At 48.3% G+C, this 25,816-nt stretch overlaps 1 protein-coding gene across 1 annotated transcript in view; it reads left to right on the top strand.

Moving 5' to 3' along the window:
- The window catches only part of LOC139382347 (hypermethylated in cancer 1 protein-like), an 86,625-nt gene extending 61,044 nt beyond the window's left edge, over positions 1–25,581 (top strand). Inside the window, exon 3 of the transcript XR_011628631.1 lies at positions 25,305–25,581. The gene's annotated coding sequence lies outside the window, so the exon portion shown is untranslated. The remainder of the gene's footprint in view (positions 1–25,304) is intronic.
- Positions 25,582–25,816: the final 235 nt, after the last annotated feature.

Below are 25,816 nucleotides of genomic sequence, written 5' to 3'. Positions count from 1 at the left end.
GAGTTACAGAGAGATGGAGAGATGGAGTTACAGAGAGATGGAGAGATTAAATTATAGAGAGATGGAGAGATGGAGTTATAGAGAGATGGAGTTACAGAGAGATCGAGAGATGGAGTTACAGAGAGATGGAGAGATGGAGTTATAGAGAGATGGAGAGATGGAGAGAGATGGAGAGATTAAGTTATAGAGAGATGGAGAGATGGATTTAGAGAGAGATGGAGTTACAGAGAGATGGAGAGATGGAGTTATAGAGAGATGGAGAGATGGAGTTACTGAGAGATGCAGAGATGGAGTTATAGAGAGATAGAGTTATAGAGAGACGGAGAGATGGGGTTATAGAGAGATGGAGTTATAGAGAGATGAAGTTTTTGAGAGACGGAGAGATTAAGTTATAGAGAGATGGAGAGATGGAGTTATAGAGAGATGGAGCGCTGGAGTTATAGAGAGATGGAGATATGGAGTTATAGAGAGATGGAGTTATAGAGAGTTGGAGTTATAGAGAGATGGAGTTATCGAGAGATGGAGGGATGGTGAGATGGATTTATAGAGAGATGGATTTATAGAGAGATGGAGGGATGGAGAGATGGAGTTACAGAGAGATGGAGAGATGGAGTTATAGAGAGATGGAGTTACAGAGAGATGGAGAGATGGAGTTACAGAGAGATGGAGAGATTAAATTATAGAGAGATGGAGAGATGGAGTTAGAGAGAGATGGAGTTACAGAGAGATGGAGAGATGGAGTTACAGAGAGATGGAGAGATTGAGTTATAGAGAGATGGAGAGATGGAGAGAGATGGAGAGATTAAGTTATAGAGAGATGGAGAGATGGAGTTAGAGAGAGATGGAGTTACAGAGAGATGGAGAGATGGAGTTATAGAGAGATGGAGAGATGGAGTTACTGAGAGATGCAGAGATGGAGTTATAGAGAGATAGAGTTATAGAGAGACGGAGAGATGGGGTTATAGAGAGATGGAGTTATAGAGAGATGACGTTTTTGAGAGACGGAGAGATTAAGTTATAGAGAGATGGAGAGATGGAGTTAGAGAGAGATGGAGTTATAGAGAGATGGAGTCATAGAGAGAGGGAGAGATGAATAGATGTGTAACGGTGTTCGTCTATAGGAGGAGAAGAAGCGGACCAAAGCGCAGCGTGGTGGTTACTCATGTTCTTTAATTAATGGAAACTGAACGATACATGAAATAACTTAACTCTACAAAACAACAAACGGAACGTGAAAACCTATACAGCCTATCCTGTGACAACACACACAGTGACAGGAACAATCACCCACAAACAAACAGTGAAACCCAGGCTACCTAAGTATGATTCTCAATCAGAGACAACTAATGACACCTGCCTCTGATTGAGAACCATACTAGGCCGAAAACATAGACCTGCCCCAAAACATAGAAAAACAAACATAGACTGCCCACCCAACTCACGCCCTGACCATACTAAATAAATACAAAAACAAAGGAAATAGAGGTCAGAACGTGACAGTACCCCCCCCCAAAGGTGCGGACTCCGGCCGCAAAACCTTGACCTATAGGGGAGGGTCTGGGTGGGCGTCTGTCCGCGGTGGCGGCTCTGGCGCGGGACGCGGACCCCACTTCACCATTGTCTCAGTCCGCCTTATTGTCCGCCTCCGTGGCTTACTCCCCATGCCCACCCCTCTCAATGACCCCACTGGACAGAGGGGCTGCTTGGGACAGAGGGGCAGCTCGGGACAGAGGTGAAACAGCTGCTCGGGACAGAGGGGCGGCAGCTGCTCGGGACAGAGGGGCGGCAGCAGCTCGGGACAGAGGGGCGGCAGCTGCTCGGGACCGAGGGGCGGCAGCAGCTCGGGACAGAGGGGCGGCAGCAGCTCGGGACAGAGGGGCAGCTGCTCGGGACAGAGGGGCAGCTGCTCCGGGCGGAGGGGCTCTAGCGGCCCCTGGCTGACTGGCGGCACTGGCGGCCCCTGGCTGACTGGCGGCACTGGCGGCCCCTGGTTGACTGGCGGCACTGGCGGCCCCTGGCTGACGGGCGGCACTGGCGGCCCCTGGCTGACGGGCGGCACTGGCGGCCCCTGGCTGACTGGCGGCACTGGCGGCCCCTGGCTGACGGGCGGCACTGGCGGCCCCTGGCTGACGGGCGGCACTGGCGGCCCCTGGCTGACGGGCGGCATTGGCGGCTCCTGGCAGACGGGCGGCACTGGCGGCGCTGGGCAGACGGGCGGCACTGGCGGCGCTGGGCAGACGGGCGGCGCTGGCGGCGCTGGGCAGACGGGCGGCGCTGGCAGCGGCGCCGGACAGGCGGGAGGCTCCGGCAGAGGCGCCGGACAGGCGGGAGGCTCCGGCAGAGGCGCCGGACAGACGGGAGGCTCCGGCAGAGGCGCCGGACAGACGGGAGACTCCGGCAGAGGCGCCGGACAGACGGGAGACTCCGGCAGCGCTGGAGAGGAGGAAGGCTCTGGTAGCGCCGGAGAGGCGGGAGACTCCGGCAGCGCTGGAGAGGAGGAAGGCTCTGGACGGATGGGCCGGAGAGACAGCCTGGTACGGGGAGCTGCCACCGGAGGGCTGGGGTGTGGAGGTGGTGACGGATAGACCGGGCCGTGCAGGCGCACTGGAGCTCTTGAGCACCGAGCCTGCCCAACCTTACCCGGTTGAATGGTCCCGGTCGCCCTGCCAGTGCGGCGAGGTGGAATAGCCCGCACTGGGCTATGCAGGCGAACCGGGGACACCGTGCGCAAGGCTGGTGCCATGTACGCCGGCCCAAGGAGACGCACTGGAGACCAGATGCGTAGAGCCGGCTTCATGGCACTTGGCTCGATGCCCACTCTAGCCCGGCCGATACGCGGAGCTGGAATGTACCGCACCGGGCTGTGCACCCGCACTGGGGACACCGTGCGCTCCACAGCATAACACGGTGCCTGCCCGGTCTCTCTAGCCCCCCGGTAACCACAGGAAGTTGGCTCAGGTCTCCTACCTGGCGTAGCCATACTCCCTGTTAGCCCCCCCCCAAGAAATTTTTGGGGCTGACTCCCGGGCTTCCTTCCGCGCCGCCGTGCCTGCTTCGCCAACTCCATTCTCTGATAGCCTTCTGCGCACTGCTCCATCGAATCCCAGGCGGGCTCCGGCACTCTCCCTGGGTCGGCCGCCCACCTGTCGATCTCCTCCCAAGTAGTATACTCCATGCCATTGCTGTCCATAACGTCCTCCCATGTCCATACCTCCTCGCGCTGCTCCTGCTGCTGCTTTCTCCGTTGCCCATTACCACACCGCTTGGTCCTGTTGTGGTGGGTGATTCTGTAACGGTGTTCGTCTATAGGAGGAGAAGAAGCGGACCAAAGCGCAGCGTGGTGGTTACTCATGTTCTTTAATTAATGGAAACTGAACGATACATGAAATAACTTAACTCTACAAAACAACAAACGGAACGTGAAAACCTATACAGCCTATCCTGTGACAACACACACAGTGACAGGAACAATCACCCACAAACAAACAGTGAAACCCAGGCTACCTAAGTATGATTCTCAATCAGAGACAACTAATGACACCTGCCTCTGATTGAGAACCATACTAGGCCGAAAACATAGACCTGCCCCAAAACATAGAAAAACAAACATAGACTGCCCACCCAACTCACGCCCTGACCATACTAAATAAATACAAAAACAAAGGAAATAGAGGTCAGAACGTGACAAGATGGTGTTTTAGAGAGATGGAGGGGTTTATGGATGGAGTTATGGAGAGATAGAGAGATGGAGCTATAGATAGATATAGAGATGGAGTTATATAGAGATAGAGAGATGGAGTTATAGAAAGATGGAGAGATTGATTTTTTGAGAGATGGAGTTATAGAGCGATATAGAGATGGAGTTATTTTACACATACTGTAAAACAGAGAGACGGAGTAACAGAAGAATGTACTGTAAAACAGAGAGACGGAGTAACAGAAGAATGTACTGTAAAACAGAGAGACGGAGTAACAGAAGAATGTACTGTAAAACAGAGATGTACTGTAAAACAGAGAGACGGAGTAACAGAAGAATGTACTGTAAAACAGAGATGTACTGTAAAACAGAGAGACGGAGTAGCAGAAGAATGTACTGTAAAACAGAGATGTACTGTAAAACAGAGAGACGGAGTAACAGAAGAATGTACTGTAAAACAGAGACGTACTGTGAAACAGAGAGACGGAGTAACAGAAGAATGTACTGTAAAACAGAGATGTACTGTAAAACAGAGAGACGGAGTAACAGAAGAATGTACTGTAAAACAGAGATGTACTGTAAAACAGAGATGTACTGTGAAACAGAGAGACGGAGTAACAGAAGAATGTACTGTAAAACAGAGATGTACTGTAAAACAGAGAGACGGAGTAACAGAAGAATGTACTGTAAAACAGAGATGTACTGTTAAACAGAGAGACGGAGTAACAGAAGAATGTACTGTAAAACAGAGATGTACTGTGAAACAGAGAGACGGAGTAACAGAAGAATGTACTGTAAAACAGAGATGTACTGTAAAACAGAGACAGGGTGTAATAAGGAAACATGGTACAAAGGCAGTGAGTCACGAAGGTGGAAGTACCTTCATTACATCAACTCGAAATGTGGGAGTGTTAATGCGCGTGTGCGGTGTGTGTGTGTTAGAAAGACAAAGGGAGAGTGGGGTCTGTAGTTTTCCCAGCTGGAAGACTGTAGCGAGCCCAGACAGAGTTGTGATGTCACCCTGCTCTCTCTCTCTCTCCAACCCCATCATAACCCACCAACTCCCCTGCTTCCTGTCCCTGGTGCATCCCTGAGTGATGTCACAGGCCAGCTGGGAATGTCACGTCCACTCCCCCATGTCCCCTCTCTCCCCTTTTCTCAACCCGACTTCAATCACTGACGTCCCACTGAGCCTTGGGACCGTCAATGAAGCACGTACCACACACAGCCAGACAGAGAGACAGAGGGACGGATGGAAGCAGAGACAGAGAGACAGACGACGCAGGCACTTAACACACAAAAAACCATAGAACTGCCCATATATTAATAGTATAAACAAGGAACGTACTTCATTCTCCTATAAACATGTAACAATTATATAACCATAAAAGGGAGGCTGTAAATAAAAGCTGTGTAAATGAAACATCAGGGGTTTCACAATACCGTAACACAATATAATCACTTTATTGGTTCATGTAATTCAGTAGTGTCTGTGCAGTTTACAGGAGAGGAAAAAGAAAACCTGTCCTGGGAGAACAGCTAGCAAACAGTGTCACATGAGGACCGTGGACCTGAAGCACCTCTTGATACAGACTTTAAAATGGCCTGGCTATTGGGAGGAAATGACTGACAGATTTATAAGTGGACGGGCCATAAAGAGCACTGAAGTGCACTAAAACCCCCTATGGAAACTGACTAATGAAATATTTCTTAACTCTTGTTGGTTGGACAGGAACGGTGAAAAGTCAGAAATAACCTATATGTATAGCTGTATAATAGACTATACATGTATACCTGCCAGTTTTCATTAAGTGGAGCGTTATTGGGGCACATTATTTAAACTCATTAAGGTTGAGTGGCGGTGCTACTCTCTCTGGGCAGGAGCTTGACCTACACTTAACATTACACACAACTGCATTCTGACTTCAGTCATTAGCACAATCACTGTTGAATATTCTCACTCACTCACTCACTCACTCACTCACTCACTCACTCACTCACTCACTCACTCATTCAATAAGAAAAATATTCACCCATACACTACATAAATGTAATGCACTCACTCATTCATTCATCTTATTTCATTTACAGGGCCCATTCACAACAGTCATTCACTTCAGTTTACATCATTCTCTTGGAATACCTCCCTGTACTATTCGGTCCATTCACTTTCAGTTCAGTGAAAGAGAGAGAGAGAGAGAGATAGAGACAGACAGACAGAGAGAGTCAGTAAGAGGGCGAGAGGCAAGAGGCAAGAGAGAGAGAGAGAGAGAGAAATAGAGAGAGCGAGAGAGACAGAGAGAGTCAGTAAGAGGGCGAGAGGCGAGAGAGAGAGAGAGAACGAGAGAGAGTGAGAGAGACAGAGAGAGCGAGAGAGACAGAGAGAGAGAGTGTGAGAGAGAGGGACAGAGAGAGAGCAAGAGATAGAGAGAGAGAGAGAGGGAGAGAGAGAGAGAGAGAGAGAGAGAGAGAGAGAGAGAGAGAGAAAGAGAGGCAGAGAGGCAGAGCAAGACAGAGCGAGGAGAGGGAGCCAGAGAGCCAAAGAGCCAGAGAGCCAGAGAGCCAGAGAGACAGAGACAGAGCGCGAGAGAGGACTGTGCCCCCCACCCACACACTGTGTTACGTGCAGGACGACAGGACCCTTTGGTGGAAAGTGAACACCATGATCTCTCTCCCCATAGGCATCCCCTCTACCCTCTTCCCTGAACCCACCCTGTCCCCTGCTGGCCACTGTCCTTACCTAAACACACAAAGGAACACACACACACACTGCGACACTTTCTCACACACCCAAGGCCACCCACCCACGGACACTGTACAAACATTCTGGGAACTCTTACATTGGATTATGTTTCACGAACACATTCGCACACGCACACACACACACACGCACACGCACACACACACACACACACACACTCTCAAAGCGCTAGTCCTTTCAAAACCACACAAATCCTTTCACTTTCTTTGATGAAGGAGGAAATACACACACTAAACACAAAACACACTAAACACACTAAACACACTAAACACACAAACACACAAAACACACTAAACACACTAAACACACAATACACTAAACACAGACTAAACACACTAAACACAGACTAAACACACAAACACACAAACACTAAACACACACTAAACACACAACACACTAAACACACAATACACTAAACACACAACACACTAAACACACAAACACACTAAACAGACTAAACACACTAAACACACACACACACACACACACACACGCACACGCACACACACACACACACACATACACTAAACACACAAACACACACACACAAACACACTAAACACACAACACACTAAACACACAACACACTAAACACACAATACACTAAACACACAACACACTAAACACACAAACACACTAAACACACAAACACACTAAACAGACTAAACACACTAAACACACACACACACACACACACACACACACACACACACACACACACACACACACATACACTAAACACACAAACACACAAACACACAAACACTAAACACACACAAACACACACACACACACACACACAAAACACACAAACACATACTTGATCCCAAATCCCTGTTACAACTTGACGATTTTCCTTTAGCCATAATTGAGAGTTAAAGAACCTGACGTATCAAATGGCTCCTCCTCTCTCTTTCTCTCTCGACTCAGGCCCTACCTGATTGTCTGCTTGTTTTCCCTGGCGGCTCCCTACTTCCGTTCCCAGGCTTGGAGGTGGGAGGAGGTGGGAAAGAGGAGAGAGGTTGGAGAATGAGAGGAGGTGGGAGTGCGGCCCACGACACATACTTTCCACCCGTGGTCTGGGCTGGCGTGGTGGAGTGCTGGGGACCAGCAGCAGAGCAGCGGCTCCTCCTGTCCACTCAGGCCCTGCAGGAAACACTTCAGCTCTGCTGCCATCTGCTAAGACAACACTACACCACTGGTCTGGGGAGGGGGGAGAAGGGAGAGAGGGAAGTGGGGTAGTGCAGAGGAGAAAGCTGGGGTGCGGTAGAACAGAGAGGTGGGGTAGGGCAGAGGAGAGAGGTGGGGTAGGATAGCGGAGAAGGAGTGTAGGGTATAAGAGAGAGGGGGTAGGGTAGAGGAGAGGGGGTGAAGCATAGGAGAGAGGGGGGGTAGGGTATAAGAGAGAGGGGGTAGGGCAGAGGAGAGGGGGGTGTAGGGCAGAGGAGAGGTGGGGGGGTAAAGCATAGGAGAGAGGGGGTAGGGTAGAGGAGAGAGGGGGTAGGGCAGAGGAGAGGGGGTAGGGTAGAGGAGAGGGGGAGTAGGGCAGAGGAGGGAAGGGGTAGGGCAGAGGAGAGAGGTGGGGTAGGGCAGAGGAGAGAGGTGGGGTAGGGCAGAGGAGAGAGGGGGTAGGACAGTGGAGAGAGGGGGTAGGGCAGAAGAGAGGGGGGGTAGGGTAGAGGAGAGGGGGGTTGGGCAGAGGAGAGAGGGGGTAGGGCAGAGGAGAGAGGGGGTAGGGCAGAGGAGAGAGGGGGGTAGGGCAGAGGAGAGAGGTGGGGTAGGGCAGAGGAGAGAGGTGGGGTAGGGCAGAGGAGAGAGGTGGGGTAGGGCAGAGGAGAGAGGTAGGGTAGGGTAGAGGAGACAGGTAGGGCAGGGCAGAGGAGAGAGGTGGGGTAGGGCAGAGGAGAGAGGTAGGGTAGGGTAGAGGAGAGAGGTGGGGTAGGGCAGAGGAGAGAGATGGGGTAGGGCAGAGGAGAGGAGAGAGGTGGGTTAGGGCAGAGGAGAGAGGGTGTAGGTCAGAGGAGTGTGGGTGTAGGGCAGAGGAGAGAGGGGGGTAGGGAAGAGGAGAGAGGTGGGGTAGGGCAGAGGAGAGAGGTGGGGTAGGGTAGAGGAGACAGGTAGGGTAGGGCAGAGGAGAGAGGTGGGGTAGGGCAGAGGAGAGAGGTAGGGTAGGGTAGAGGAGAGAGGTGGGGTAGGGCAGAGGAGAGAGATGGGTTAGGGCAGAGGAGAGGAGAGAGGTGGGTTAGGGCAGAGGAGAGAGGGTGTAGGGCAGAGGAGTGAGGGTGTAGGGCAGAGGAGAGAGGGGGTAGGGCAGAGGAGAGAGGTGGGGTAGGGCAGAGGAGAGAGGTGGGGTAGGGCAGAGGAGAGAGGTAGGGTAGGGTTGAGGAGAGAGGTGGGGTAGGGCAGAGGAGAGAGATGGGGTAGGGCAGAGGAGATGATAGAGGGGGTAGGGTAGAGGAGAGGGGGGTAGGGCAGAGGAGAGAGGGGGGTAAGGTATAGGAGAGAGGGGGTAGGGTATAGGAGAGAGGGGGGTAGGCTATAGGAGAGAGGGGGTAGGGTATAGGAGAGAGGGGTGTAAGGTATAGGAGAGAGGGGGTAGGGTATAGGAGAGAGGGGTGTAAGGTATAGGAGAGAGGGGGTAGGGTATAGGAGAGAGGGGGTAGGGTAGAGGAGAGAGGGGGGTAGGCTATAGGAGAGAGGGGGTAGGGTATAGGAGAGAGGGGTGTAAGGTATAGGAGAGAGGGGGTAGGGCATAGGAGAGGGGGGGTAGGGCAGAGGATAGAGGGGGTAGGGTATAGGAGAGGGGGTAGGGTATAGGAGAGAGGGGGTAGGGTAGAGGAGAGAGGTGGGGTAGGGCAGAGGAGAGAGGGGGTAGGGCAGAGGAGAGAGGTGGGGTAGGGCAGAGGAGAGAGGGGGTAGGGCAGAGGAGAAAGGGGGGTAGGGTATAGGAGAGAAGGGGTAGGGTATAGGAGAGAGGGGGGTAGGGTATAGGAGAGAGGGGGTAGGGTAGAGGAGAGAGGGGGGTAGGGTAGAGGAGAGAGGGGGGTAGGGTTTAGGAGAGAAGGGGTAGGGTATAGGAGAGAGGGGGTATGGTAGAGGAGAGAGGGGGGTGGGGTAGAGGAGAGAGGGGGGTGGGGTATATGAGAGATGGGGTAGGGTATAGGAGAGAGGGGGGTAGGGTAGAGGAGAGAGGGGGGTAGGGTATAGGAGAGAGGGGGTAGGGTAGAGGAGAGAGGGGGTAAGGTAGAGGAGAGGGGGGTAGGGCAGAGGAGAGGAGAGGGGGGTAGGGTAGAGGAGAGGAGAGGGGGTAGGGCAGAGGAGAGATGGGGTAAGGTAGAGGAGAGGGGGGTAGGGCAGAGGAGAGGAGAGGGGGGTAGGGTAGAGGAGAGGAGAGGGGGGTAGGGCAGAGGAGAGAGGGGGTAAGGTAGAGGAGAGGGGGTAGGGCAGAGGAGAGATGGGGTAGGGCAGAGGAGAGAGGTGGGGTAGGGCAGAGGAGAGAGGGGGTAGGGCAGAGGATCGGGGTGGTAGGGCAGCGGAGAGAGGGGGTAGGGCAGAGGAGAGAGGGGCTAGGGCAGAGGAGAGAGGGTGTAGGGCAGAGGAGAGAGGGGGGGTAGGGCAGAGGAGAGAGGGTGTAGGGCAGAGGAGAGAGGGTGTAGGGTAGTGGAGAGAGGTGGTAGGGTAGAGGAGAGAGGGGGTTAGGGTAGAGGAGAGAGGGGGGTAGGGTATAGGAGAGAAGGGGTAGGGTATAGGAGAGAGGGGGTATGGTAGAGGAGAGAGGGGGGTGGGGTAGAGGAGAGAGGGGGTAGGGTATATGAGAGATGGGGTAGGGTATAGGAGAGAGGGGGGTAGGGTAGAGGAGAGAGGGGGGTAGGGTTGAGGAGAGAGGGGGTAGGGTAGAGGAGAGAGGGGGTTAGGGTAGAGGAGAGAGGGGGTAGGGTATAGGAGAGAGGGGGGTAGGGTAGAGGAGAGAGGGGGGTAAGGTAAAGGAGAGGGGGGTAGAGTAGAGAGGGGGTAGGATATAGGAGAGGGGGGGTAGGATATAGGAGAGAGGGGGTAGGGTATAGGAGAGAGGGGGATAAGGTATAGGAGAGAGGGGGTAGGGTATAGGAGAGAGGGGGGTAGGGTATAGGAGAGAGGGGGTAAGGTAGAGGAGAGGGGGGTAGGGCAGAGGAGAGGAGAGGGGGGTAGGGTAGAGGAGAGGAGAGGGGGGTAGGGCAGAGGAGAGAGGGGGTAAGGTAGAGGAGAGGGGGGTAGGGCAGAGGAGAGATGGGTTAGGGCAGAGGATCGGGGGGGTAGGGCAGCGGAGAGAGGGGGTAGGGCAGAGGAGAGAGGGGGTAGGGCAGAGGAGAGAGGGTGTAGGGCAGAGGAGAGAGGGGGGGTAGGGCAGAGGAGAGAGGGTGTAGGGCAGAAGAGAGAGGGTGTAGGGTAGAGGAGAGAGGTGGTAGGGTAGAGGAGAGAGGGGGTTAGGGTAGAGGAGAGAGGGGGGTAGGGTATAGGAGAGAGGGGGGTAGGGTATAGGAGAGAGGGGGGTAGGGTATAGGTGAGAGGGGGGTAGGGTAGAGGAGAGAGGGGGTAGGGTATAGGAGAGAGGGGGTAGGGTATAGGAGAGAGAGGGGTAGGGTATAGGAGAGAGGGGGTATGGTAGAGGAGAGAGGGGGGTGGGGTAGAGGAGAGAGGGGGGTAGGGTATATGAGAGATGGGGTAGGGTAGAGGAGAGAGGGGGGTAGGGTAAAGGAGATAGGGGGTAGGGTAGAGGAGAGAGGGGGTTAGGGTAGAGGAGAGAGGGGGGTAGGGTATAAGAGAGAGGGGGGTAGGGTAGAGGAGAGAGGGGGGTAAGGTAAAGGAGAGGGGGGGTAGGGTAGAGAGGGGGTAGGATATAGGAGAGAGGGGGGTAGGGTATAGGAGAGAGGGGGGTAAGGTTTAGGAGAGAGGGGGGTAGGGTATAGGAGAGAGGGGGTAGGGTATAGGAGAGGGGGATAAGGTATAGGAGAGAGGGGGTAGGGTATAGGAGAGAGGGGGGTAGGGTATAGGAGAGAGGGGGTAGGGTATAGGAGAGAGGGGGGTAGGGTATAGGAGAGAGGGGGTAGGGTATAGGAGAGAGGGGGATAGGGCAGAGGAGAGAAGGGGGTAGGGTAGAGATGAGAGGGGGGTAGGTAATCGGAGAAAGGGGGTAGGGCAGAGGAGAGAGGGGGGTAGGGCAGAGGAGAGAGGGAGGTAGATTTATAACATCATAGAATAGTGGAATTATAAACCTAAAAGCTCATACGTTCTTAAGCCCAAAAGTCAGGTGCAAAATACAGGTGCCATTCCACAATATTTTACTCCACAGGGAATTCCTCAATCCATACAATTAACAACTTCTCTTCATGTAGTGCACCTGATGTGTTGCTGTACTACATGAAATGCCTCATCACCAGACACAGCCAAGAAGGGGTTTCTAGTTGTTTCAGTGTAAGCATCCCCCAGGGTAAACATTTCTGCTGTAATTAGAATAAATGACCCTCATTAAGTGGTAATGGTTGTAATGACTTGACCCCCAGTCCTGCCCCCAGTGTAGTACGGCACACTTCAATCACACAGTGACAGTACACACACGGTCTCCTTCAGCACTCTGCCATCTACCCACCGCTCACAGCAGCCTGTGAAACTTGTCTTGCACTCATTTGTAAACAGATTAACACTGTGTTTTTTTCGACAGTGAATTGCCTCGGGGTCTCTAACAGAGTTTTGGTTTCCTTCTGCCTTGGCAATCAATGTATCATACTGTCATACTGCTCAACTGAATCCAAAATGGCAACCTATTCCCTACATAAAGCACTACTTTTGACCAGGGCCCATGGGTTTATGGTATAAAGTAGTGGGACACGGACCTAGAGTCTGGTGAAGACGCCGAGCTGAACCCAGGCAATGGTGATGTGTATGGTATATAGGGCTGACTTTAGATCAGTAATGTGTATAGAGCTGATGTTAGATCAGTGATGTGTATAGGGCTGATGTTAGATCAGTGCTGTGTATGGTGTATAGGGCTGATGTTAGATCAGTGATGTGTATAGGGCTGATGTTAGATCAGTGGTGTGTATGGTGTATAGGGCTGATGTTAGATCAGTGATGTGTATAGGGCTGATGTTAGATCAGTGATGTGTATAGGGCTGATGTTAGATCAGTGGTGTGTATAGGGCTGATGTTAGATCAGTGATGTGTATAGGGGCTGATGTTAGATCAGTGATGTGTATGGTGTATAGGGCTGATGTTAGATCAGTGGTGTGTATAGGGCTGATGTTAGATCAGTGGTGTGTATGGTTTATAGGGCTGATGTTAGATCAGTGGTGTGTATAGGGCTGATGTTAGATCAGTGATGTGTATAGGGCTGATGTTAGATCAGTGGTGTGTATAGGGCTGATGTTAGATCAGTGATGTGTATAGGGCTGATGTTAGATCAGTGGTGTGTATAGGGCTGATGTTAGATCAGTGGTGTGTATAGGGCTGATGTTAGATCAGTGGTGTGTATGGTGTATAGGGCTGATGTTAGATCAGTGATGTGTATAGGGCTGATGTTAGATCAGTGATGTGTATAGGGCTGATGTTAGATCAGTGGTGTGTATAGGGCTGATGTTAGATCAGTGATGTGTATAGGGCTGATGTTAGATCAGTGGTGTGTATAGGGCTGATGTTAGATCAGTGGTGTGTATAGGGCTGATGTTAGATCAGTGGTGTGTATGGTGTATAGGGCTGATGTTAGATCAGTGATGTGTATAGGGCTGATGTTAGATCAGTGATGTGTATAGGGCTGATGTTAGATCAGTGGTGTGTATGGTGTATAGGGCTGATGTTAGATCAGTGGTATGTATGGTGTACAGGGCTGATGTTAGATCAGTGGTGTGTATAGGGCTGATGTTAGATCAGTGATGTGTATAGGGCTGATGTTAGATCAGTGATGTGTATAGGGCTGATGTTAGATCAGTGGTGTGTATAGGGCTGATGTTAGATCAGTGGTGTGTATGGTTTATAGGGCTGATGTTAGATCAGTGGTGTGTATAGGGCTGATGTTAGATCAGTGATGTGTATAGGGCTGATGTTAGATCAGTGGTGTGTATGGTGTATAGGGCTGATGTTAGATCAGTGATGTGTATAGGGCTGATGTTAGATCAGTGATGTGTATAGATAGGGCTGATGTTAGGTCAGTGATGTGTATAGGGCTGATGTTAGATCAGTTATGTGTATAGGGCTGATGTTAGATCAGTGGTGTGTATGGTGTATAGGGCTGATGTTAGATCAGTGGTGTGTATAGGGCTGATGTTAGATCAGTGGTGTGTATAGGGCTGATGTTAGATCAGTGGTATGTATGGTGTATAGGGCTGATGTTAGATCAGTGGTGTGTATAGGGCTGATGTTAGATCAGTGATGTGTATGGTGTATAGGGCTGATGTTAGATCAGTGATGTGTATGGTGTATAGGGCTGATGTTAGATCAGTGATGTGTATGGTGTGCAGGGCTGATGTTAGATCAGTGATGTGTATGGTGTGCAGGGCTGATGTTAGATCAGTGATGTGTATGGTGTATAGGGCTGATGTTAGATCAGTGATGTGTATGGTGTGCAGGGCTGATGTTAGATCAGTGGTATGTATGGTGTATAGGGCTGATGTTAGATCAGTGGTGTGTATAGGGCTGATGTTAGATCAGTGGTGTGTATGGTGTATAGGGCTGATGTTAGATCAGTGGTGTGTATGGTGTATAGGGCTGATGTTTGATCAGTGATGTGTATAGGTCTGACATTAGATCAGTGGTGTGTATAGGGCTGATGTTAGATCAGTGATGTGTATGGTGTATAGGGCTGATGTTAGATCAGTGGTATGTATGGTGTATAGGGCTGATGTTAGATCTGTACTGCGGATACCACTACCAAGCTCTAAACCTTCTGTACATATCAATAAAAAGACATGGAAGGATCTATGTTATTAGCCATTGTGTGTTTTTTGACTTTGCCATGCTCTGGGTACAACCGAACGAACTGCATCGAAAAGCAGATTCGGACAACTGTGTTTGGTTTGACGCATAGCTTGGATACATGTTTAGTGTTTTAGTTTGAAAGTCAGCACAGACATACTGCATTTAGCAGACATGGTTAAAGGCATGAGTGACTCGTGTAAAACATGGGTCAATTACAACAAACATCATTCTGGAATGATCGCATGTTTCTTTGGCTTCAGATCAACTAAAAGCAACAAAAACATTGTCTGTAGTTCATGGCAATGTCAACACATATCATTGAGATATAGGCCTAACGTCATACCAATAAATCCCCATTGAATTGAACAGACTAAATTCTAGTTGAGTTTGATAGCAAGGTTTCATTTACTGCTGTGGGCTAAATCAGGGTCACACAGAGTGTTTCTTGGTATTCTTAAACAAATCTACTTTGAAACAAACGTATACACCTCACACATGATTAGGAGCTTAAGAAAGAAGACGACACCTGTACCATGTCAGATATGGAGTTGAAATGTAATTTTGAGTTTGCGTCCCAATATTACACTTCACATACATTATAGAAGACTGAAATACAACATAACTGTTTGACATAGAAACACTGGATTTTCATCAGGTTTTTTGAATTAATGTTGATAAATTATGAAAACTATGAATAACATTCCACCCATGAGGTCATTTGACTGCAGGAAATAACTACAGTCAGATTATTGTCAATTAGCTTCAGATGAAGTTGACTCAGATCTGAGGTGAAATAACACTAGAGTATGAGGTCATCTCAAGATGACCTGATGAGGATCTCTGGCATTGGCCCATTGAGAGTAGTACCACGGCAGACAGATAATGGTCTGATATTGAGAATACAACAACATTCCACCCCTCACCCGTTGAATGGAAACCTAATGTGACATTTCTTCAAAATAACTCCCATTTCGGTGACTACAGTGTGCCCACAGATATTACCCAATAGAGGAATCTATTTCCTGTCGATGATGAAATACTGTATGTGGTCACCAAAACCACTGAGGATATTTACTGTAAGCCAGGGGGAGGGTTAGGGGGTATATCTGCTGACCAAAAAGGGCACTAATACAAGGAATGTGGATGTATTTTCTGTGTGATGATCCAGAAAATATGACTCTTCACCATACTACAGTCCAGACCCTCCCATTTCATTTTGGCCATGACTTTATTCTGACCACATTCCAAGACAAGGAAAATCTCAAGGCAACCCAGAGTCCAGAGTTATTCCTAGTCAGGTCACAAGGTTTGGAAACACTCCTGCCCCTAATTACTGCCAGTATGAGGGGTTAATCCTGATTGAATTCAATTCAAAAACAATATGGGTTTTTCCGGCACTGCATTGGAATGCTGAAGCATTCAACAGACACAACAAGGCCATGAATGAATATGTCAATATAGTGTGTCCATACACAGTTCTGCTCTAAGCTGCTCTTACCTCTCAAACAAATTGTGTCAGTCATTTTCCTCTCTTGCTGGGTTTTAAGAGCAGTAATGTGAAGCACCTGTAGTCACGGAGGGGCCAGATGAGTGCTGCAGGAGTCTGTCTGTGAATCCAGCCTGCCAGGACACGCACACACACGCACACACACACACGCACGCACACGCACGCACGCACACACACACACACGCACGCACGCACGCACGCACACACGCGCACACACACACAGGGGCTTGGACTCTACAAGGTGTCGAAAGCGTTCCACAGAGATGCAGGCCCATGTTGACTCCAATGTTTCCCACAGTTGGGAAGTTGGCTGGATGTCCATTGGGTGGTGGACCAATCGTGATACACACGGGAAACTGTTGAGCGTGAAAAACCTAGCAGCGTTGCAGTTCTTAACACACTCAAACCAGTGTGCCTTACACCTACCACCCAGTGGAGGCTGCTGAGGGGAGGACGGCTCATAGTAATGTCTGGAATGGAGTCAATGAAATGGTGTCATCCACATCAAACACGTGGTCTCCTTGTGGTTAATACCATTACATTGACTCCATTCCAGCCATTATAATGAGCTGTCCTCCCCTCAGCAACCTCCACTGCTAACACTGTACCCCGTTAAAAGGCACTTAAATATTGTGTCTTGCCCATTCATCCTCTGAATGGCATACATACACAATCCACCTCTCAATTGTCAGGAGGCTTAAAAATCCTTATTTAACATATCTCCTCCCCTTCATCTACATTGATGTAACAAGTAACATCAATAAGGGATCATAGCTTTCACCTGGATTCGCCTGGTCTGTCTATGTCATGGAAAGAGCAGGTGTTCTTAATGTTTTGTACACTCAGTGTACATCTGTATGGGGTCACACAGAAAAGACAACATGGACACTGTACAGAGAAACAGAATCTTCTGGGGAAATGAATCTCAACGTGAAACACCTGAGGTGTGAAGTCAATCACTTTCCTACAGGGAGGCAATTAGACGAGGCTCATAATAATGGCTGAAATGAAGTGAACGGAATGGTATTAACCAAATGGACACCATGTGTTTGATGTGTTTAATAACATCCCATTCATTCATTTCCACCCATTACTATGAGCCCTTCCTCTGATTTAAAGTGCCACCAGCCACCACTGGAGGTGAGGGAGTGACAACACCAAGCACCAAGATCATCATTTTATCTCATTTATTATCTTAGTGAGCTTATGTTTCCAGGAAATGTCCACACATACACCATCCTGCCTTCACTCTCAATAATAATAAACTGGTGAATCCTCCAACCAACCCCCCTTGACTGTAAATATAGATCAATCCAGTACTATAGCTGATGAATATACAGTATGTATACTTGACAAATCTTCACAGCCTCTTGCAGTAAATGGATGACATGGTTTCTCTTCATGTCACAGCATCTGTGTACAAATGATCTCTATTGAGGCAACATGTAACACATTTTGCGCTCGGCTTGCTATGAAAACAAGGATTTATTAAGCCAGAGCACAAGGCTGTAACCAAGAGTTAGCTAGGGTTTCAGGTCATGTGGTTTCCATTAGATAAGGGGTTGACTTGGTGTTGGGTTAGGCACAGGGACCATAACCTAGTGTAACTGCGTGAAGGGACAAACACTGACACCCTTAACTGCTGGTTGGGAGTCGCTCTTGGAGAAAATTGTTGACCTGATGTCATTTGTGTGCTTGATGTGTGTGTATGTGTGTGTGTGTGTGTGTGTGTGTGTGTGTGTGTGTGTGTGTGTGTGTGTGTGTGTGTGTGTGTGTGTGTGTATGTGTGTGTGTGTGTATGTGTGAGCACACTGATACAATGCTATTCCATCTTCATAATAATTGAGGTTAAACACACTGCTCTTATTTGCCCCAACTATATTCAACTGCATTTAAATTCATCCTTCTTAATCAAAACCTTTCGTACTAGCCTCCAGTAAAGTAAAATCATGTTTGGTGTTATTTATTTAGAGTCAACCATGTAGAAATGATAGGCCTGCCATCGCCTCTAATTAGCCTCAACGACTTGTGAGCTAAGTGAGCATATCAACTCCTATTTAATTTGGCTAATTAAAGTGTGCCTGTCAATTGAGTGGAGATTGCAGCACGGGTATAATTGTCATAAGAAGCCTCTCACCACAGTTATGCTGCTTAGAACGTTAAAACACAAAACAGACAGGGACAATTGCAGCACTGTATGACACCACTGCTGGAGAGGAGAGGGGAATCTATTGGGCACATTCTGTGTGTGTGTGTGTGTGTGTGTGTGTGTGTGTAGGCACCTTTGCCTACTGTATGCGCAGACAACACGCTAGGGGGCCCAAGACCAAAAAATAAACTCAGACGGTGTCTCAACTTACTGTAGAGAGTTAAAAGTTAGTAGTCTAGCCAGCTATCTAAACCTCGTAGAAATCATCAACAAATTACTGTCCGGGCACACAGGGCCCAGGGGCCCTGACCTCCAGGGGGCCCCCATTAATTGTGTTAGTCACTCTTACTCAGATATTATCTGAACATGGCACATTTTTGTGTTTCATTTATGCTTGATCAGAGTATGCAAAAGTGTGTGCCAGTCAGTGAGTGTGTGGAAATCACCAATCTAAATACATCCAACACTGTAATCACAATCTCACACAAATTATCAATGAACCTACTAGGTACAACCCCAAACCTGTAAACACGGGCACCCTCATAGATATCATCCTAACCAACCTATCCTCCAAATACACCTCTGCTGTCTTCAACCAGGATCTCAGCGATCACTGCCTCATTGCCTGCGTCCGTAATGGGTCTGAGGTCAAACAACCACCCCTCATCACTGTCAAACGCTCCCTAAAACACTTCAGCGAGCAGGCCTTTCTAATCAACCTGGCCTGGGTATCCCGGAAGGATATTGACCTCATTCCGTCAGTAAAGGATGCCGGGTTATTCTTTAAAAGTGCTTTCCTCACCATCTTAAATAAGCATACCCCATTCAAAAAATGTAGAACCAGGAACAGATTTAGCCCTTGGTTCATACCAGACCTGACTGCCCATGACCAGCACAAAAACATCCTGTGGCGTACTGCATTAGCATCGAATAGCCCCAGCGATATTAGGAACCAATATACACAGGCAGTTAGGAACCAATATACACAGGCAGTTAGGAAAGCATGGGCTAGCTTTTTCAAACATAAATTTGCATCCTGTAGCACTAACTCCAAAAGGTTCTGGGACACAGTAAAGTCCATGGAGAATAAGAGCACCTCCTCCCAGCTGCCCACTGCACTGAGGCTAGGAAACACTGTCACCACTGATAAATCCACGATAATTGAGTATTTCAATAAGCATTTTTCTATGGCTGGCCATGCTTTTCACCTGGCTACCCCTACCCCGGTCAACAGCCCTGCACCCCCCACAGCAACTTGCCCAAGCCTCCCCATTTCTCCTTCACCCAAATCTAGATAGCTGATGTTCTGAAAGAGCTGCAAAATCTGGACCGCTACAAATCAGCTGGGCTAGACAATCTGGACCCTCTCTTTCTAAAATTATCCGCCGCAATTGTTGCAACCCCTATTACTAGCCTGTTCAACCTCTCTTTTGTATTGTCTGAGATCCCCAAAGATTGGAAAGCTGCCTCGGTCATCCCCCTCTTCAAAGGGGGAGACACTCTAGACCCACTGCTACAGACCTACATCTCGGGCTGACTCTTTTCTCTGTATACATCAATGATGTCGCTCTTGCTGCTGGTGATTCTCTGATCCATCTCTACGCAGATGACACCATTCTGCATACTTCTGGCCCTTCTTTGGACACTGTGTTAACTAACCTCCAGACAAGCTTCAATGCCATATAACTCTTCTTCCGTGGCCTCCAACTGCTCTTAAATGCAAGTAAAACTAAATGCATGCTCTTCAACCGATCGCTACCAGCACCTGCACGCCCGACTAGCATCACTACTCTGGACGGTTCTGACTTAGAATGTGTGGAAAACTACAAATACCTATGTGTCTGGTTAGGCTGTAAACTCTCCTTCAAGACTCACATTAAGCATCTCCAATCCAAAATGAAATCTAGAATCGTCTTCCTATTTCGCAACAAAGCATTCTTCACTCATGCTGCCAAACATACCCTCGTAAAACTGACTATCCTACCGATCCTTGATTTCGGTGATGCCATCCGTAGCACGCGCTCCAGCAGGTATATTTCACTCGTCACCCCCCAAAGCCAATTCCTCTTTGGCCGCCTTTCCTTCCAGTTCTCTGCAGCCAATGACTGGAACAAATTGCAAAAATCACTAAAGCTGGAGACTCGTATCTCCCTCTCTAAGTTGAAGTACCAGCTGTCAGAGCAGCTCACAGAACAATGCACCTGTACATAGCCCATCTGTAAATAGCCTATCCAACTACCTCATCCCCATACTGTTATTTGTTATTTTTCCTCCTTTGCACACCAGTATCTCTACTTGCATATTCATCTTCTGCACATCTATCACTCCAGTGTTAAATTGCTAAATTGTAATTATTTTGCCACTATGGCCTCCCTTATCTTATCTCATTTGTAGACACTGTATATAGACTTTTCTATTGTGTTATAGACTGTATGTTTGTTTATTTCTTGTGTAACTCTGTGTTGTTGTTTGTGTCGCATTGCTTTTCTTTATCTTGGCCAGGTCGCGGTTGTAAATGAGAACTTATTGTAGACAATTGTAGAGAAAAATGGAAGGAGGGGGAGAGACTGAGGAGAGAGAGGGAACAGAAAGGATGAGAGAGAGAGCAAAGAGAGAGAGAGAGAGAGAGAGAGAGAGAGAGAGAGAGAGAGAGAGAGAGAGAGAGAGAGAGAGAGAGAGAGAGAGAGAGAGAGAGAGAAATAGAGTGAGAGAGACTGACAGATGTAAGTGTGTGAAAGAGGAGGAACTACTTTAGTACCAGAGCTGAATTCTTATCAAGGGCTACAATTACATTGATACACAGTAATGCAGCATGTTATAAAGCTTCTGTAGTTTCCTATAGTCCCACTGAAGGGATTCAAACAGCCAGCCACACACCTTGATGTTCTTTCCACTCATTAGTACCTCTCAGACTCGTCCCCGGGCTTTCAACTGTCTTCTGTATTTCCTTTCTGTCTCTTACACACACGCAGGCATGCAAATGCAGGCAGGCACACTCACACAGCTGCATGCCTGCACACACACCACACACACACACACACACACACACACACACACACACACACACACACACACACACACACACACACACACACCACACACACACACACACACACACACACACACACACACACACACACACAACACACACACTCCTCCTCCACTCTCCCCATCTCTCATTCCCACACCTGTACCCCACCACATGGAGGGAGGGAGGGAGCTGAATGAGCTCCCAGTTGTTCAGCTCCTGGGCTTTGGATAAGTTAAATCAAATGTGTATTTTGATCCAGGTCCAATTCATTGAATGATGAACAAGTTCAGTCAATGGAGCAACGGCTGGGGGGCAACACAGTCTGTTTGAAATGGAAATGAGCAATGCAGCTCCATTCTACCACCACCAAAACACACTAAAATCCCCCTTGTCCTTCCAATTCTACCTTGTGAAATCTGATCTGCTGCTGTCTCAAATGAATTACTGAAGGATCCCTTTTGTAATGCTGTTCTGTTCCAATTCGATTTTGGGCACTTCTGAGTCTGCAATGCTACCCTTGGATGTATGGTACTTCAAGGATGTGTGCATGGATGGATATCAGTACCCAGTAGAGCTCAGTAAAAACAATGCAACCAATGCAGCTGTTTTTATCTCCATATCAAATCATTCCTGGGTAACAATTAAGTACCTGACAGTGATTGATTTAAATGAAAATGGGAAGAAAAAAAAAAACGCTTCTTAGCAAACAGCAATTTCTCAAGCAAGAATTTAGCTAGGACTGTCTGGGAGGGGAGGGGAAAACTAGATGTTATTAGCAGAGGCAAGCCAAAACTCCCTTCCACCAAAACTCTTTTCAAACAGCTCTTCTACTGAAAGGACATTATCATCACTTGCACAATTTCACAGTATTATTCCATCCTCATAGTGTGGAAATATACAATGGCAAGAAAAGGTTTGGAAATACCTTGATTTCTGCATAGATTGGTCATAAAATTGTATCTAATCTTCATCTAGGTCACAACAATAGACCAACAAAGTCTGTTTAAACTAATAACAGTCAATTATATACGTTTTCATGTCTTTATTGAACACACCTTGTAAACATTCAGAGTGCAGGGTGGGAAAAGTATGTGAAGCCTTGGATTTAATAACTGGTTGACCCTCCTTTGGCAGCAATAACCTCAACCAAACGTTTTCTGTAGTTGTGGATCAGACCTGCAGAAGGAATTTTGGAACATTCCTCTTTACAAAACTGTTTCAGTTCAGTAATGTTCTTGGGATGTCTGGTGTGAACTGCTCTTTTGAGGTCATGCCACAACATCTCAATCGGGTTGAGGTCAGGACTCTGACTGGGCCACTCCAGAAGGTGTATTTTCTTCTGTTGAAGCGATTCTGTTGTTGATTTACTTCTGTGTTTTGGGTCGTTGTCCTGTTGCACCACCCAACTTCTGTTGAGCTTCATTTGGTGGACAGATAGCCAAACATTCTCCTGCAAAATGTCTTGATAAACTTGGGAATTCATTTTTCTGTCACTGATAGCAAGCTGTCCAGGCCCTGAGGTAGCAAAGCATCCCCAAACCATGATGCTCCCTCCACCATACTTTACAGTTGGGATGAGGTTTTGATGTTGGTGTGCTGTGCCTTTTTTTCTCCACACATAGTGCTGTGTGTTCCTTCCAAACAACTCAACTTTAGTTTCATCTGTCCACAGAATATTTTGCCAGTAGTGCTGTGGAACATCCAGGTGCACTTTTGCAAACTTCAGATGTACAACAATGTTTTGTTGGACAGCAATAGCTCCGTGATGTCCTCCCATGAACACCATTCTTGTTTAGTGTTTTACGTATCGACTCGTCAACAGAGATGTTTGCATGTTCCAGAGATTTCTGTAAGTCTTTAGCTGACACTAGGATTCTTCTTAACCTTACTGAGCATTCTGCTCTGTGCTCTTGTAGTCATCTTTGCAGGACGGCCACTCCTGAGAGAGTAGTAACAGTGCTGAACTTTCTCCATTTATAGACAACGTGTCTTAGCGTGGACTGATGAACATCAAGGCTTTTAGAGATACTTTTGTAACCATTTCCAGCTTTTTGCAAGTCAACAATTCTTAATCTTAGGTCTTCTGAGATCTCTTTTGTTTGAGGCATGGTTCACATCAGGCAATGCTTCTTGTGAATAGCAAACTCACATTTTGTGAGTGGTTTTTATAGGGCAAGGCAGCTCTAACCAACATCTCCAATCTCATCTCATTGATTGGACTCCAGGTTTTGGAGAAGTCATTAGCCTAGGGGTTCACATACTTTTTCCAACCAACACTGTGAATGTTTAAATGATGCATTCAATATAGACAAGAAAAATACAATAAATAGTGTGTTATTAGTTTAAGCACACTGTGTTTGTCTATTGTTGGAACTTAGATAAAGATCAGATCAAATTTGTTGACTAATTTATGCAGAAATCCAGTTAATTCCAAAGGGTTCACTACTTTTTCTTGCCACTGTATATAAAACACAGGGAAATCACATTTTTGACCGCACTGGGCCTTGTAGGCTGCTTTGATAAACATTCCTGTGTCTTTGAGGTGAGACATGATGTGTGTGTGTTTGAGAGAAAGAGAGGGGATGAGGAAGTGTGTGTGTGCGTGTGTGTGTGTGTGTGTGTGTGTGTGTGTGTGTGTGTGCGTGCGTGCGTGCGTGCGTGCGTGCGTGCGTGTGCGTGCGTGTGTGCGTGCGTGCGTGTGTGGGTGTGTGTGTGCGTGCGTGTGTGTGTGTGTGTGAGCACATGCAAGCGCGTGTGGTGTCTCCCTTCATGTACAGCACTGAGACTTCAGTCTGTTTTACCAGCTCTCCTGCTGGAGACGACAGTAACGTCTGCCCACCCATGTAGAGTAGGAGTGTGTGTGCCAGCCAGCCTCGTTCTGTGACGGGCCCAGCCGCCTGGCTAGGCTGAAATCATCCCCTGTGATTTATACAGCCTCATAAGGGTTTACAGAGATCCCCTTCATGACTAAACACCGGGAGGGGTTTGGACAAGGAGAGCAGGGAAGACTGATGGTTCACCCAAGGCTAATGACACACTTAGTGCCAACACAGAACACCACACACACTCACATACACACTCTGAGCATATACACACACTGCTAAACGACTACACACACACACACACTGATAAAAAACAAAAAACACATACACACAGTGCTCAATAATTACACACCCTCAATTTAAAGCTACACACACATACATAAACAGATGCCAATGGCTCACACATGATGCACCCAGATCCCCCGGATCACCCAGATCACCCAGATGCACAGCTCACAGGGCCCAAAGTTACACACATGCCCACACACATCCATATCCACACACACACGTACCAATAGAGATTCTTATCAAATTTAGCACAGCTAAAGAATATATTATTTGTTTCCCCTACCAAGGGATTCTATTCAGATCATCCCTGGCTTTGAATTGGTCATGTTCATACACGCCTGCCTGTTAAATCATTTACCCTGATGTCATGATGATTTATAGTATGATTCACAAACAGGGGTGAAACAAGGTCCTGATCCAGATAATCCTTCTCATAAGCCCAGCAGTATGCTGTGTTTTATAAGAGCCTTATAGCAGTTCACCATCAGACTGTGGAGTCTCAGGGAAGTCTAGCAGGGCTCTGATACCAGAGTAACATGACCAGGACACAGGGGTGAGGAGAGGGAGGGGGAGGATGGGGAGAGGGAGGGGGAGGGGGAGGATTGGGAGAGGGAAGGGGTTTGAGAGTGGAAAGAGATCCATTTTATAGCTTTCTCTTATGCCCTTCTGCAAGGGGGAAAAAAGGGACAGGTTTTTTCTTTCAAAATCACATAAAGTTTGAGATATTTGATGATTTATAGAGAGAGGAAGAACGGAAGAGAGAGAGGAGGGATGGGGCGAGAGGGAGGGGTGGTGGCAGGGGGGTTTAAACATGATGCAAACCATTTGGAGAGGGGAGTGGAGGCTGCCAGCACAGCCTGCTCTGTTTAAACTGGAGAGGAAGTGACCGTATATACAGCATGCCAGCAAACTCCTCACTCTCCCTCACTATATCACACATACAACTGCTGTGCACGCAAGCGCACACACACACACGCGCTATCAGTGCTGAGGTCAGTCAATGGCCATTGGTTGGAGAGTGTTTGTTATTCTCATATTATGTTTCTTTACATCACCGTCACCATTCCCACCACTGCTATTAACATTATTACTATGATTACAGTCTAGGAGGCTGGAGGGCAGACGGAGAGCAAGAAGAACGGAGTGGAGAAAGAGGAGGCATAAAAGACAGAGTGAGAGATAAGAGGTCAGTGTTTTCTCCCAACACCCATCCATGACTTAATCTGATTCCTCTCTGAGAGAGAAACATGACTTCCCGGGGACTGGCTTACTGCAGGAGGACAGGATGGAGGGACTGGCTTACTGCAGGAGGACAGGATGGAGGGACTGGCTTACTGCAGGAGGACAGGATGGAGGGACTGGCTTACTGCAGGAGGACAGGATGGAGGGACTGGCTTACTGCAGGAGGACAGGATGGAGGGACTGGCTTACTGCAGGAGGACAGGATGGAGGGACTGGCTTACTGCAGGAGGACAGGATGGAGGGACTGGCTTACTGCAGGAGAACAGGATGGAGGGACTGGCTTACTGCAGGAGGACAGGATGGAGGGACTGGCTTACTGCAGGAGGACAGGATGGAGGGACTGGCTTACTGCAGGAGTACAGGATGGAGGGA

Source organism: Oncorhynchus clarkii, chromosome 24 (assembly GCF_045791955.1).
Source record: "Oncorhynchus clarkii lewisi isolate Uvic-CL-2024 chromosome 24, UVic_Ocla_1.0, whole genome shotgun sequence".
In the NCBI taxonomy this organism is placed as follows: domain Eukaryota; kingdom Metazoa; phylum Chordata; class Actinopteri; order Salmoniformes; family Salmonidae; genus Oncorhynchus; species Oncorhynchus clarkii.
This window is presented reverse-complemented; position numbering and strand designations above follow the sequence as displayed.